The sequence below is a fragment of the Leopardus geoffroyi genome, chromosome B4 (genome assembly GCF_018350155.1).
Source record: "Leopardus geoffroyi isolate Oge1 chromosome B4, O.geoffroyi_Oge1_pat1.0, whole genome shotgun sequence".
NCBI lineage: Eukaryota > Metazoa > Chordata > Mammalia > Carnivora > Felidae > Leopardus > Leopardus geoffroyi.
In genome coordinates this window covers 109474671-109490548 of record NC_059341.1, presented here as the reverse complement: position 1 = coordinate 109490548, position 15878 = coordinate 109474671, and the positions used below count along the sequence as shown (strand labels likewise).

The 15878-nt window shown below is 33.5% G+C and overlaps 1 protein-coding gene across 3 annotated transcripts in view; it reads left to right on the top strand.

The window, feature by feature from the left end:
- The window catches only part of MGAT4C (MGAT4 family member C), a 740390-nt gene that overhangs the window by 334718 nt on the left and 389794 nt on the right, over positions 1–15878 (top strand). For all 3 annotated transcript variants that reach the window (XM_045467111.1, XM_045467110.1, XM_045467108.1), the window contains one exon: positions 4931–5041. The gene's annotated coding sequence lies outside the window, so the exon portion shown is untranslated. The remainder of the gene's footprint in view (positions 1–4930; positions 5042–15878) is intronic.

The window sequence follows — 15878 nt, the reverse complement described above, 5'->3', positions numbered from 1 at the left end:
CTCTGTTAAGACACTGATTTTGTAAATCTATTAGAAAAAAACAAGTTTATATTTCTAAATCAGAACCTCAAGAAATTTCATAAATAAAAATGTAAAATAAGGGGCGCCTGGGTGGCTCAGTAGGTTAAGCGACCGACTGTTGGTTTTGGCTCAGGTCATGATCTCATAGTTTGTGAGTTCAAGCCCCATGTTGGGCTCCATTTGAATAGTGCGGACATTCTCTCCCTCTCTCTCTGCCCCTCCCCTGCTCACTCTCTCTGTCTCTCTCTTGTCTCTCTCAAAAATAAATAAACTTAAAAAAAAGATGAAAAATAAATACTGAGTAATATCTGTACTATAATGATATATTATTTTTAGGAAATAAATTCTAAAATACTAGTATTTTAGTATTTATTTATTAGTATTTAGTATACTAATAAAATACTAAATATTTTTCTTGACAATGTCATCTGAAGCAGACTTCCTGGGATAAGTAATTATACAAATGGCTATTTTCCTACTGGAACATTTTAACCTTATCTTCTGTGTGATTTATTTTCATTACCAGGACAAAATGTAATATTGCCCTAGCAATGTGTTTCCACAAACATTTCAAATCTGTTCTTTAGAACATATACTGTAATTATTATGTCTTTATATATATACATATATATGCATATATGGCATGTATGTACATATGTATGTATATGACTATAAATACATGCATACATATATAGATAACAAGTTCTATTGAAACATATCCAAAAAAGTGCAAACTCTTATGTGAAGAGTTCTTATGTGAAGAACTTAGTGAATTTTCACAGTGAACATACCTACATATGTAACTATAATCTTAACAGGAAGTAAAATATTACCCAAATCTCAGGATTTTATTTTGTACCTCTTCCTAGTCACTCTCCTCAGTTTACTCCAATAATAATAATTAATCAGTAAACTAGCACCAGAAGTGTAGTTGTTGGATCACAGGGTAAGAATATTTTCGGCTTCAGTATATACTACCGGTTTTTCAAAGTGCTGGTGGGTGCCAATTTGCTAAACTTTAAGCAGTGTGTAAGAGTTCCACTTGCTTTCCATTCTCCCCAAATATTGAAATAACGTTTTAGATATTCTACTCTATATGATGAGCATGCATTTCTCTGGTAAGAAATAATGTTGAGGACTCTCTCATATGGTATTGACAATTTGGATATCCTCTTTTGTGAAGTGTTTACAAATATTTTTCCTTTAAACATTAGATAGATTTTCATGTGCTTATTAAAGAGTTTTATTTATGTTTATTAAAAATGTTATTATCTCAGGATAATTGACATGAATTGAACTGTACATATTTAAAGTATGCAGTTTGATTAATTTTGACATATACATACATTCATGAAATGATCAAGACAATCAGGATAATGAATTCATCTGTTAACCACAAAAGTTGCCTCATTATCCTTGGCTGTCCCTCACACCAGTTCCACCACCCTCTTTTCTAGTCTCCAGGCAACAAGTGATCTGCTTTCTGTCACTATAAATTAGTTTGCATTTTTGGAATTTTAGATATGAATGAGATCATACAGTATGTACTCATGTTGTTTAGTTTCTTTCACTAAGCATAATTACTTAGAGATTCATCTGTATCCTTATATGTATCAATAGATCATTGGTATTGGGGAGTTGTTTCGTGGGTATATAGTTTAAGGTTTGCAAGATGAAAACGTTTTGAAGATGGGTACAGAATAGTGTGAATAAACTTAACACTGCAGAACTGTACATATATAAATAGTTAAGATGGTAAATTTTATGTTGTACATTTTTAACACAATAAAACATTAAAAAATCTTTGTTTTTTAGCTTAAACGATTGGTGAATTTTTACTAAAATAAGGAAGAATGGAAAAAAAGATGAAATTTACAAAGACATGGCAGAATCAATTGCTCTGCTTTTGTCATGTTTGAATTTTAAAATGCCTGTTATAGAGCCAAGAATTGAGATCAGTAAGCAGATGGAGTATCCCACTTGGAGAACAGAGGAGAGGTCAGGCTGCAGATGTATATTTGGTAGTGAAAAGGATAGATATTATTTAAAGCCAAAGACCTGAATGAGAACATCTATGGGGAAAGTGTGAATTTGAGAATAGAAATGAGTCCAGGAACAATCAAGGAGTTGTCCAATCATCATTTGGGCAGAGGAGGAGGAGCTATCAAATGAACCTGGGACTGAAAGATCTGCAGGTTAGGAGAAACATCATAAGGTGGCATCACTAGAGCCAAGAGAAGAAAATGTTTCAAGAAGGAATTAGTTAAATGAGTTCACATGAGATCAGGTAAGATGGGATCTATTTTAATGGCTTGATGGACCCTCTGTGAGACTCAGTTGGGAAGGAATTGGAAAGGAATTCTAAAGTAGAACTTTTGAAATAGTTTTCAATACAGAAACACAGCAGCAAGAGGGAGAAGTGGGGGTGGTGGGAAGGTCTTAAATGCAGAGAAATATTAAAGCAGGATTTTAAACTGTTGAGAATGATTCAGTGCAGAGTCATCTGATGTAAATGAGAGGAATCAGCATAAGAAAGTTCCTTGACCATCTGAAAAGGTTCAGCGGTAAAGTTCAAAGGAGTTTGGTAGATAGTTGGGGCAGATTGGGTGAGTTGGAGACCCCTATGGTAATTATTATTTTCTCAGTGAAGAAAATGTAAGGCTATTCTATCTATTATAATTAGGAAGACTGAATATAACATGAAGAAAGAGAAGATATTTATCTGGTTCACTACTGTATCCTAAGACCTTAACAAAGGGTGTATCATCTAAAGATACTTAATAGGTAATTCCTAAATTAACAAAAAAATGTTTAAAAGAAAATCATAAAAAATTATCTTTTTGAAGTTCATTTGCAAATCATCTCTAAAGTCTGTAATGATTTTAATTTCCTCAATGTATCACAGCTTCAAATATATGATAATAATTCTCTAAATGTTTGTTCCAATTTCCAATCAGCAAGCTAAATCACACAAACGTTTTTCTTTTTCTTTTTTTTTTTTTTAAATCTTAGATATACTGTTTTGGAAACAATGGTTTTAGGACATAGTTGACCAGCATCAGTGGGTACTACCTTAAGAATTTACTGTTGTAATTTTCAAATTACTCCTTTCTGAGCCTTATTTTTCTCATGTGTAAAATGGAGAATAGTAATGCCCTCTTCACTATTCTGATGAAAGAATTGAATAAAGAAATGTTAGTGGAAAATTTTATGAAAGCAAATGTTATATAATAAGCAAGCTAATAGTTCAGTGATAAAAACCTTAAAAAAACAGTATGTAGGGGCTTCTTCCTCCACACCCTACCTCTATAAGTAGCATGATGAGATTAGTCATCTGTGTTCATAGAACAATAATATATATATACATATATATACACATATATATACATATATATACACATGTATATATATACATATATATACATGTGTATATATATACACATATCTGTAGTAATCTGAATTATAATAAAAGTCTTTAAATGGCTCTGAAATTTACAAATATGAATAAGAAGTGTTCAGCATCCAAACTTTTAGGTTCTTTTAATTTAAAGATGTTACTTAATAAGACTCAGGAATACATAGAATTTTATCCTTATAGTGTATCTAAATTTTTACTTGCTTCTGGAAACAGTTATAAATTATCATAATTTGTCACTTTTAGAAATTGATAAAATCATAATTTGTACATTCATAAACTGTTTTGTGGTAGTTGTTTACTTTGTATGATGAAAAATAAACTATCAAATATAAAAAAGAAAACCCTCTGATGCAATCATATCATCTTTTTTTTGGTGGCATTGCCGATAACTGTTAGCCAGGCTTTATGCACATGGGAAGCAAGACAAAGATTACACTCTCATGTAGTTGTAAGATCAAAATATTGCTGAGATTGTTGTAAGTAGTACAACTTGAGGCTTCATTTTTCATTGAGGCTTATCATTTTGATCTAGTGTTCACATTTTTCTTGGTAATAGGAATATGCCACTCATAGTTATAATCATTCAATGCTCCCATTAAATTGAATGTTTAAAAATAAGAAAGGGGCGCCTCGGTGGCTCAGTCGGTTGAGCACCTGTCTTCAGCTCAGGTTGTGATCTCACCGTTTGTGGGTTCAAGCCCCGCGTCAGGCTATGTGCTGACAGCTCAGAGCCTGGATGGAGCCTGCTTCAGATTCTGTGTCTTCCTCTCTCTCTCTCTCTGTCCCTCCCCTGCTCATACTCTGTCAGTCTCTCTCTCAAAAAATAAATAAACATTAAAAAAATTAAAAATAAGAAAAAAAGGCCAGGTTGTGTGACGCCTTCATTGGTCCCATAAAAATTAAAGGATGTGACTGAATCTGGACCCCTTTGAAGGTTTGGGCAAAGGAACAGTGGAATATTTAACGTGATTTAGAAATGCAGCACAGTTGGTCTCAGACTCTAGGGTATTTTGTAGGCATTATTGATGTGGCTTTTGTGCAAAGTAGAGGTGTGGAATATTCACTTGACTTTTATCAAATAGTGAATGAAAGACACTTAGAAACACTGATATCTCATTCACATGTAAATAATGAGCTGAATATTGTCAAATTTAGAAATAAAGACATACAGATGCCAAGTCAATTTATTTATCAGACAAGATTTTTAAGTCTGAGCTGTACCTTCAGACCCAAGGGTCTTGACATTAGTCATCAAGTTGAAACTCACAAATTCATAGTTTCTTTAAGGATATTAATCTCAGCATTGGATAGAGAAAACCAAGTAGCAAATATTGAAAGTAGAAACATAATTGGTCTGTTTGGAAAAAGTCCACCAGGGTAACAGTGACTAGATTCAACATGCAAGTGCCATCATGATGAATGTTTACAACACTTTTTTGAGAGCCAATTATACTGTTTGTTTGTTTTTTTTGTTTTTTTTTTTTTGTGCAGAGACTGGAGATCAGCCAGATCAGTTATATGCACAAAGCCGCTTTGGATCTGTCTTTTCAAACAAGAGCTGCAGAAAACGTTAGAGCAAGGTTGACGCTTTATTCCACTCTGGTAAGAGAAGCTTTCTTTTTCTTTGCTATGGTGAAAGTTTGATAAGAAATCCTTTTACATCATAATGTGGTCACGGAGAAGAGACGCTGTTCTATGTTACAAGTCATAAAATGTTTTCTTTTGAACTACTTTTTCAGAATGCTTTTTGTCTGTATGTTATAGCAAAATAAAACAAACACTGAGTCATATTGTACATGTTAAGTTTGTATTTGAGGTAGAAGAGTCTTAAGGTATTCTTCTGCTGAGTGAAATGTGGTGTTATTTCATGTTTTATGCCGCTGGTCAGGACAAAGGGGTAAAAGTATCAGGATTTTTCTGATACCACGGCTGAGAGTGAATCCATGTTTTTAAGTTTCCCCTGACCAATGATATTGTTAGTGTCCAGCAGCTCACCACCATAAAGCTTCAAGAGCCCAACAAGATCTGGCTTTTGGGTTTACTTGCAGATATTTCTGATCACCCTAATCTCTCATTTTAAAAACTGGAAAATCTGGAGATAGTATTCTGGGTGAGTTTGTCTGCACACTGCTTTTGTCACTTTAGCTCTAAACAATGTAACTGTACACATATATACAAAATACACGATTTTGTTTGTCACATAAATTTCTTTGACCTGTAATGAGCCTCAATATTTCCACAAAAATCTGTACATGTTACAAACTCCATCTGAATTCGTATCTGTCTAAAATAGCAAGAAATAGTTGTGTAGATATATAGATATTAATAGATACATACACACACATAACTATATACACAAATATTTCACATGTGCACAAGTCATTTGAGATAATAGCAGATTTATACATTATAGCAGTTTCTAACTGGAAGTTGCATTTGTATAACTCCTCATCCTCTTGGTAAGCATTTGTTCAGAAAACAATGATATAAATATTGAAAGGACTACAACTAATCAGCCACATTTAAAGCTAAATCTGTTTTTTAAGTGTACTTGTCTGTAGTTTCTTCTTTTTTTGAGTAATTCAATTACATTTGCAATTTAATATATAACCATGAGATTTTAATCTAAACATTTTTAGGGATTTACCTCAGAGTAGTATTCCCAGATTCAAAGATACAAGCAGCTGGCAATGTCAGTCAAATGGGTCACTAATAAATATTCATTCTCGTTTGATCATTTTAATAAGTATTTGTTGACAATCTATCTTGTTAAATGTTTCAGTGAGAGGAAAACTGTAATTTATAAAAGAAATGGAACATAAGATATCTGTGAAGATTTAATGATGATTCAGTAAATGTGCTTGAAAATAACTAATTTATATTATAGTTTTGGCTAAGGACAAATAGGTGAGTACTTTATATAGTCAGGAACAACCAGGGACAACAATAAATGTGATGAGAATTAGTTTTTTTCAGATTTAAAAATAGTTCAACTTTTAATGTATGATCCTAAACAACTGTCACAATGCCATTTTTCCCTTTTACCTTCTTTTAAACTGTGTGCATTTAATACAACTCATTTCAAGTACCTGAGCTATGTACATTATACTGAAAGTAATATAGACAGCCCTGCCCCTGAAAGAGATTCTCATTTAAGGGGAACTGAGGCCAGAAAATAATAATAGTAATAAATAAAGAATAATTATATCACCAAGAGTCCATAGAGTAAAATAAAAAAGAAAAGAAAAGAAAAGAAAAGGTCAGTCAGTATTCCATGGTTTTTGCCCTCTTAAAGAGTGTCTTTTGCCTGTAGGTGCATGCAGCCAGCAAAACAGCAAAATTCCCCAAATCTCTTACTTTGTATCTTTCCCAATCTTGAAGTAAATTGCAGATGTACTAAATCCTTCTAAGACAACAACCACATTTAATGGCACATATAACCATTTTCATTACTACCTTTGCTGTTAGACACTGCAATTGTTATCACACTTACACACACACACACACACACACACACACACACACACGTACACACACCCTATTCAGAAGACAGGAAAGAGAGGGAAGTATAGATAGCACCTCCACCCTCTGATGAGTATGGCACAGTAGGATCTCCTAGAATTTTCTTCTTTGAAGCCTTTCCTTTTAGTGTTCATGCCCAAGAACACCGCTGTTTCTATTGTCTCCTATGTAGGTTCCATGTGCCCTTCCATGGCTCAGAGTAAAGGCCACTTTACATCACCATATCTGCCCCCACAAGCCTCGTGCACACTCCAGGTGAAATTATTCCATCCTGGAACATTCTTATCTTTATCATTGCGGGAAAGACCGAAGTGTATGAATAGCATGCAAATTCAGTGCTTCATAATCTCAAAGACTATGAGACACCTTTGTTACATATTCTCTCCTTCCCCACACTGTTTGAGAAGTCTGCTTTTTAGAAAGTTATATTTTTAGAAGACTATATTTTATTGCTTTTTAAATTTTCTTTGCTTTCTTTGCTCTCCTGTTTTTTTTTTTTTTTTTTTTTTTTTACAGCTGATAATCTTGTACTTCATTTCATTGAGAAAATAGAATAGTCTGGCAGGTTCTCCCACATTCTTTTGCTTCTAAATCTAAAAAGCTTACCTCAATCTGTATCCATTTCTCTCTTCTTTCCACCTTTGGTAGTGGGAGGAAGCACCTGAACTTTTACAATGTTCAGACTTTTATTTTTTATTTTTTTTTAATTTTTAAATTTTTTTATGTTTATTCGTTTTTGAAAGACAGAGACAGAGCACAAGCAGGGGTGGGGCGGAGAGAGAGGGGGATACAGAATCTGAAGCAGGCTCCAGGCTCTGAGCTGTCAGCACAGAGTCCAACTCGGGGCTCGAACACATGAACCATGACATCATGACTTGAGCCGAAGTTGGACACTCAACCCACTGAGCCACCCAGGCGCCCCTTCAGTCTTTACTTCTGACTTCTCAGGTATCTATTTCAGTCTATAAAATTTTCATTTATGATCTTCCATTCTGTTTTCTTTGTAAACTCTGTCCCATTGGAATTCTCTGTGTTCACTACACATATTTACCCTTTATGTCTGAGATACCACATTCCCCTCTAGAGGTCCTTGTTTCTGCCCAAAGACTTTTCTCCCCCCAGGCACCATTTTCATGACTTTATCTTCAGTTCTCTCCAATGTTTCTCCATCTTCATGTGTCTTCAAAACTTTCTCAGGTATCCCCTTGACTCTCTTGTTAATAAATCCACTGGACACTTTGCAGTTCTCATCTTGGCTTCCCACCATTTCTTTCTAAACTTACTTAGTCCATTCACCCCATCCTGCTTTATTCCAGAGTATATCATAAGAACAGTACTTTAGGTAACACACTTTGGGAAATAAGCATGTATCAATCACTTAGACTTTGGAAAATAGGCTTAAATCTATGATTTAATGGCATTAACTTCTGAAAATGTACATATGTGAATATTTACCCTAACTCAAAAGATAGTAAGATTACATATAATTAATATATTTGATCATGTCATTTCCTTGTTTAAAAACACAAATTATTTCTCATCACTCTTGGAATGAAATCAAAATTTCTTACTATAAATTCTCAATTCTGCTTGATCTTGCTATGGTCATCTCTGCCATCCCATCTACAGCATTTCTTCATGCTTGCTGTGCTCCAGCCACATGGGTATCTTTGCTAATCCTAGAGTACACCAAGAATGAACTTGCCATAGGATATTTATTTTGCTATTTCCTCTACCAGGAACATCATTCCTCCAGATATCCTCATGGATTACTCTCCCATTGTATATATTCAGTTCAAATATCACCTCCTCAGAAAGCCTGGTGCATCTTTCCCCTCCTGTGGACACTCTGTATACTGAGACTCCCGTTTTCCTTCATATAGTGTACAACTACTTGGTATTTTATTTACTTACTTGCTTTATTTTTCTCTCCTAGACTAAGAGAGACTAAGTTTAACACTGTGTGGGAAGTGCGTGGTATCTTCAAGAAAACCATTATGATTATACTAGCTTGATTACCCTTGCTATTCATTTTTGGAATTGTCTGTTATGTAATTATTGCAATGTGAGGAGCATGTAACATTACTTACTTAACCATAACACCGTATGGCCAGCATGCGCGCACACACACACACACACATGCACAATATGACATTTACTTATAAAGGTACAAAAATTGAGATTTGTTTTTTCTTCACCAATTCACATGCCTTTTTGTGAGAAAATACTCTGTACATGACAAGAATGATTAAACTTGATCCCTATGAAATTTCCTTAGGGAATCTGTTCTCATTCGTTCCTTTCTATTACTCAAACAAAGCTAGTGAATAAGACCATGAGGTCTTATGTTTGACAATTGTTGTTTTAATTCTGCCACCACTCCTCCTTATTGTTTGTGAATTTAGACAAAAAATATAAGCTTTCCATCAAGACAATAATAATAACATTTCTATCACTATAAAATGATTCAGATTAAATATGAGAAAATATATGTAACACTTATAGAATGCCTAGCACACATTACTATGAACAGGTTAGTTGTTACTTTTTTTTAATGTTTATTTATTTATTCTGACAGGAAGAGAGAGAGAGAGAGAGAGAGAGAGAGAGAGAGAGAGAGAGAGAACATGCATGTGTGCATATAAGCAAGGGAGGGGCAGAGAGAATTCCAAGCAGGATCTGCACTGTCAGTGCAGAGCCCATGTGGGGTTCAATCTCCAAAACCGTGAGATCATGACCTGAGCCAAAATTAAGAGTCAGATGTTTAACTGACTGAGAAACCCAGGCACCCCATGTCATTATTATTTTGAGATATTTTTAGACTTCAGGTATCCCCTGACAATTATCTTTATGTGAAAATGCTCAGAAGTCAGCCACACTTTCTTCCACTTCTGGTACTTCTGTTAGGTCACCATTGCACTAACAGTTTTGCACTCTGATTTTAACAGGCATCATTCCCTCTTCAATCTGTCCCTAAATATTGATATATTCCTTTTCTCTGTCACATATGACTGACACCATGCTATATAATCAATACTGAGTTCTAGAATTTCTTGTTCTCAAAGTATCTCCTGATTCATCTTTTCCATGTACATTGATTTACCCTGATAAGTAATTTTGCAAATATTTCTCATCTAAATTGTTGAAAAGTCATTAATCTATTTTTACATGTTTGCCCCTATCAAGTCATTCAACTTAAGCACTATCCGACCACATGCACTTCCTCAAAGGAATTTCACTAAACCTCCATTTTGCAGTAATTTAAATGCAGTAGGTGGGTGAAAATCCTAATTTTAATATCTCTGGTTTCTATCAAATTATTTGTAATTGATTCCTACAGTCGGTGTCATGTTAGAATTTGTCATCTCTGCTCCACATATCTCAACCTACTTTCAGTACCACCAAGCTAGCCAGAATCTACCCTTTCCTTCTTATGGTAGAAGTGTGAGTGAGTAAGCCCAAGAGCTTCTCTAGCCTTCTCAAGCTGCAACAATAGCCACTAGTGTTGCATTGGCCAAAGCAAGTCACGTGACTAAGCCTAAAGTCAAGAGGAGTGAAAGTATCTTCCATCTGTGGATATGAGAGAAGGAGAAGATCTGTGTTTTCAAATAATAATCTAATTTATGCCTGCTATCTAAAGAAATGCTCAGAGATTCTATTATTATTATTTTATTGTTATAAAAGAGATTGCGTATCAATGATAGCAAGTATATAACAATCTGAAAATCTTATGTGAAAAAATTAAAAGAGCCACTATTAATATATTAGCTAGACTGAAATTTTCAAGTTATATATTATAGTAATAATCACATATTCAGTGAAAATATGTTGTCAATAAATGTTACACATATTTTCAGTATACTTTTAATTCACATGAAGTTCGTTTTGAAGTATAGAAAATTAAATGTTTTCTCCAATTATAGTAATATAATTATATCTTAAAATCAATTTTTTTTGTTTTAAGTTTTTTGTTTTTATTTTTTTGTTATTATTTTTTTCAGTATATGAAATTTATTGACAAATTGGTTTCCATACAACACCCAGTGCTCATTCCAAAAGGTGCCCTCCTCAGTACCCATCACCCACCCTCCCCTCCCTCCCACCCCCCCATCAACCCTCAGTTTGTTCTCAGTTTTTAAGAGTCTAATGGTTTGGCTCTCTCCCACTCTAACCTCTTTTTTTTTTTTTTTTTTCTCCTACCGGACCTCATTGGAAAGGACTTTCTTAACTCCAGTCAGCTCCTTCAGGGTGTTTGCATCGTTTTGTGATTTTCCTGTAACACTTTAAGTTACTTTCAATTATTTTGCTGAAATTTTTGAAGTGAAGAGTAATTCATTTTCCAAAGACTTACTTTTTCCTCATATTTTAAACATATATCTTCTGTGAATATTTCACTTCCCAGATATTAAGCACAGAATATACTTAATTGAGAAACAATCCTTTAGAAAAGATAGAATATTATTAAAACACAGCACAATTTGTAAGATGATTCATGTATGCAGGGAGTTGCATACCTGGGTATACAAAATTTTTAACTTTATCACAAAGTTAACCTATGACTTTTCCTACTGACAAAGTAATATTTACTGTGACTTGTAATTAATTTATTTATGTTTTTCTAAGCATATATGTTTTAATACTGGCACATTTTATTTCAAATTTTAAAAAGTAATAGCAAATAATAAAATTAAAAAACTGAAATATAACATAACATGTATTTTGCTCCAATTCATGGAATATATAATTCAATTCATGACCAAGCTAGATTTAGAATTTGAAAAACATATTATTGAAAAATAAATGATATAATGCCCTCTGCATTTCTTGGTACCGTCTTTATTGTAAAGTCTAGATTGTCTGATATAAGCATGGCTACTCTGGCTTTCTTTTGTTGACCATTAGCATGATAGATGGTTCTCCATCCCCTTATTTTCAATCTGAAGGTGTCTTTCGGTCTAAAGTGCGTCTCTTGTAAACATCATATAGATGGATCTTATTTTCTTATCCATTCTGCTACCCTATGTCTTTTGATTGGAGCATTGAGTCCATTGACATTTAGAGTGAGTACTGAAAGATATGAATTTATTGCCATTATGATACTTGTAGAGCTGGAGTTTCTGGTGGTATTCTCTGGTCCTTCCTAATCTTTGTTGCTTTTGAGATATCTATATCTATCTATATATATCTATAGATAGATATAGATATAGATATATCTAGATATATAGATATAGATATATCTATAGATAGATAGATATAGATATATCTATAGATAGATAGATATAGATATAGATATATATTTCCCCCATCTTTTCTCCTCTCAGAGAGTCCCCCTTAAAATTTCTTACAGGGCTGGTTTAGTGGTCACAAACTCCTTTAATTTTTGTTTGTCTGGGAAACTTTTTATCTCTCCTTCTATTTTAAATGACAACCTTTCTGGATAAAGAATTATTGACTGCATATTTTTCTGAACATATTTTCAGAACACTGAATATATCCTGCCACTCCTTTCTGGCCTGCCAAATCTCTGTGGATAGGTCTGCTGCAAACGTGATCTGTCTTCCCTTTTAGGTTAGGGACTTTTTTTCTCTTCCTGTTTTCATGATTCTCTCCTTGCCTGAGTATTTTGTGAATTTGACTATGATATGCCTTGTTGATGGTTGAATCTAATGGTAATCTAATACAATGATCTATGTTTATATCTCTTTTAAGTGTAAAGCATTTGGACCAATTTATCTTGGTTACCTCAAACTCTAATTCATATATTTATGAGTGGTTTTTCAGGTTATATTGGTAGAAAAATAAATAATTTGATGTACTTAGTATACAACAGAATTTAAGATTGCTGTCAACTTGAAATAATACTTACACACATACATATATAATAAATTAACAGATTGATAGGTAAATAGATGATAGGTAGATGATGGATGGATATATTAGATAGACAAATGATAGATAGAGATAAAGACATTTTACATTAGATATACTTTTGATAAAATGTCACTGATTTTATACCCTGAAAAGTAAATGACTATATGAAGAATATCACCTCCTTTATTGTTCCTCAGATTAGATTTGCTGATAAATGAAAAGATTCAGAATTTTTTAGTATCAGGATCTTGATGCCTAGTTCTTTACTGCACCAAGCTAATGGGACTTCACAGCACTTTTGTGAATAACCCAGCAATGAAAGTGAGCCCTAACCTTCAGAGATTCTTTTCTGTTATGTACCCTGGGCCTACTCTCTGCAGATGCATGTCTAAGAACAAGGACATTAGAATGAGACAACCATAGTTCAAAAGCAAGTTCCATCACCCACCAGTTGTAAAAACTTGAGCAATTAATCTAACCTCTATACACCTTCATTTCCTTATCTGTAACATGGAGATAATAACATCTATTTTATAGTATTAAATGAGATAATCTAGATAAATAATCCAGTCTTGAATTATATATAATACATGCATTTCACATTTCTATAACCTGATATAAAGTAATTTGTCACAGAGATTTTATACTATATTAGCTTTTAAATATTCTATGTGAATGAAAAGGCTCACCTTTTGTGACATTTCAGAAAACATATGGTGATCAGATATTTTACTTCCACTAATATAAATGGAACAGAATTATCTATTATTGGACAACTACAAATATGACTAGTAAGGATATGAAAACTTCCCTTCCTGAATGTATAGGAGGGTTTGAAAATGTACAATGGCATGCGTGTATGTGTGTGTGCAAGGGGTTAGGAAAACAACAAAAATATTTCCATAATTGAAAAGAATGCTTGAGTCAGTCAAATACAGGTTCTGTGATACTAAAAACTTTATTTTTGAGGGGACAGAAAGTGAAAAGCAGACAATATATGTTTTAAAATGTTAAAACATTTATAACTGTATTAATGTAGCATTATAATGATAGTGTAGACAGTACTCCATACCTCTCCAGTAACTAGATAGTCAAAGTCAGGACTTTCTGTATTAAATATATCCATTAATGGTCTATATCCTACCACAAAGAAATGTAGAATGGGAACATCAGAATTGCACTCTAAAGGAAGAGGGTGGCCTCTCTTTACAAGATACAACCCTCTTTTTTTCCAAAAGTTTATAGAATAAAGCTATAAGAATAGTATCCTAAACCTGTGAATGCCTGTCTTTCTTCAGTGCTCTTGCACCTGTTAGCTGACGTTAATTAGCAAGGCATAGACTCATTACATATGGACAGTTCTTTGTATATCAATTATTCCTCAATAAAGCTATTTTTAAAAATAAAGTGTGGACACTTGAATAGAAGTACAATGTAGGAAAGTCAGAGAAACATACTTACATGTGGTTTCTCATTATAGCTTTGAGAAGTAAGCATGCCTCCATATTAGGAGCAGGGGCTTGGTTCCAGAACCATTTCTGCCATAGGTTAGCCATATAACCCTTGGAAAGTTGCCTAACATTCCTAGGACTTTGTTTCCTTATCTGTACAAGGTCAGTAATACTTATTAATTCTACATAAGATTTTATACTTTATATGTGAAATTTAACTGAGATGGCATATTTATTTAGTATAGTGTCTTATACCTTACAAATGATCAATACATGATAATTATTAGAATGTTATTATGATGATGTATTTCTTCTCCTAATGTTCTATCTAACAATAAAGCAGCAGGCTTATGAGCCAGTGGGTGAAGGAATGGCAACATAAGATTTTCCTTTTTTTTAAATGAAAACATTCACTAATGATCTGAGGACAGTGCTGAAATAGAAAATACCCAAAAAGTCATTGAGTGTGATGGACTACATATTTAGAATTGTCAGGGGCAGATGCCATAAGGTATTGCTTATCTAGGTGACTATCTAATAATAGGTGGTGTCTCTCTAATACTGATGAAATAGTTTTAAAATGAAATGTCCTTAAGATATTTAAATATTTATATTGCATTTACATAGATTCTGGAAAGAGGAAAAATTTTACATTTTTATTTCTTTGAGATAAAATATGTACTGAGTATACCATGGAACAAAGTATATAGTTATTGATAAAAGTGTTGATTATTATTATTGCTATTATTAATTTAATCAATACTTTTAAAAATTATTTTTAATGCTTATTTACTTTTGAGAAAGAGAGAGAACTCATGTGTGGGGAGGGGCAGAGAAAGGGGGAGACACAGAATCTGTGCAAGCTCCAGGCTCAGAGCTGTCAGCACAGAGCCCAACGCGGGGCTTGAACTCACAAACCGTGAGATCATGACCTGAGCCGAAGTTGGACGCTTAACTGACTGAGCCATCCAGTCGCCCCTAATCAACACTCTTTAAGCAGAGACAGAAAGGCATTTTGTAAGGTCTCCCTATAATCAGAAGGAAGCTTTGTTACACAAAAGCAAGTTTGATACCGATCCATTTGGAAAAAAACCCAATTTATTAGTGAAACTATATGTATGTGATACTCAATATTTTCATTGGAGAAGGAATCATTATGTAATTTGTTTGTGGGTTGATGCAAGACACTCTACACCTTGAAGCAGAAAGGTGAGAGAATGGACCCAGTACTAACACTTGTCACTGTCAGTATGCACATTGTCAAACACAAGTGTAATATGTAAATCTTAGATTTGAAAATATCAAGCCAGTATATGTATTTCTCATTCATTTTAAATTATGATGAAAATATGCATAATGTGTACACCAAAAGATTTGGAGCCACTACTTTGCTGCCTTGGCTTAAATTTAGGTTCTATCACTAATGATTTATGTATCTTTGAACAAGTTACTTTAGTTCTCTGTGCCTCAGACTTTTCATCTATAAAAAATATATTATAATAGTACCTACTTCACTGAGTTGTTATAATAATGAAAAGATTAAGAAACGTGTTCTTAGTGCCTGGCATAAAGACATTAAGCTCTCTATAGGTGTT